Below are 1,036 nucleotides of genomic sequence, written 5' to 3'. Positions count from 1 at the left end.
GAGCCGACTCGCTGCAAATGCACCAGTTCTGCTCGTCGGTGTCGTTTGTAGGTCTCGGGAAGCGCCGGCCGCTGAATGTGTGGAACAAAACAGAAGTAGTGCGACGGCCGTGTGGCTCCGGAGGGACTCGGCTGACGGCTGATGAATTGCTCTAAGTGATGAAAACACCACAGATAGCATGAAATACTGCAACATGTTGGGCTGATGCTGCTGCTGCCGCCTATTTATAGGTCTGTGAGTAAATCCAGCCGACGGTCCTCGAGCTGCCGTGTGAAGCTGCAGGTCTGAGCACAAATCCAACGATTTTATTTCAGGCTTTCATCAGAAATGCTCACGCAGGAGTCGATACTCTGCACATTTACAGCTTTATGCATGTGTTATGAGGATTTACTACAGCGTGTTTACCTGCTTTGTCCTCACCGGGGCTCGTTTTTTATACAAAGTCCTGCAGCTCTGAAGGAGGAGAGAGAACTCAGAGACGTCTTCAGTCAGCAGAACTCAGTCAGAACCACAGAAACACTAAGAAACAGGAAGTCTGAGGTCACTTTGAAACGTGGCTGAAATGAATAAAAACGTCTCCAAAGTTACTCCAAAAACCTCGCTGAAATGAATAAAAACGTCTCCAAAGTTACTCCAAAAACCTCCAAACAGTTTAAGGCGAGAATCAGGAGCAGTTTGTTGGCAAAGCTCCAGTTATTTTTGGAGTTTTGTCATTTTGGGTTTTTTTTTTTTTATTTTATTTTGTCATTTTGGACACGTTTTGATCAATCTGGGCTTTATGGTACAACTAGAGTTCAATTAACCATTAAAAAAAAGACAAAAATTGATTAATCAACATGTCCACAGTTGATATCATTTAATAATTAAAAATGTTTCGTCATTTTCTAGAAGACAGACGTCATTCTGGACGTTTTTTTGAGTCAATTTGGTGATTTTAAAAACGGTTTATGACAGTTTTATGCCAAATTAGGGCTTTTTTTGAAGCAATTCTGTAAAAACATTTGTCATATTAGAGAGATTTTTCCAAAATGTTTGA

At 41.2% G+C, this 1,036-nt stretch overlaps 1 protein-coding gene across 1 annotated transcript in view; it reads left to right on the top strand.

The window, feature by feature from the left end:
* The window catches only part of LOC103363696 (contactin-associated protein-like 5), a 156,789-nt gene that overhangs the window by 134,186 nt on the left and 21,567 nt on the right, over window positions 1-1,036 (top strand). The gene's annotated exons all lie outside the window — the stretch shown is intronic.

This window comes from Stegastes partitus, unplaced genomic scaffold (assembly GCF_000690725.1).
Source record: "Stegastes partitus isolate 25-593 unplaced genomic scaffold, Stegastes_partitus-1.0.2 Scaffold682, whole genome shotgun sequence".
NCBI classification, from domain to species: Eukaryota; Metazoa; Chordata; class Actinopteri; family Pomacentridae; genus Stegastes; species Stegastes partitus.
The sequence above is the reverse complement of the archived record's forward strand: the minus strand, read 5'-3'. Positions and strand labels throughout refer to the sequence as shown.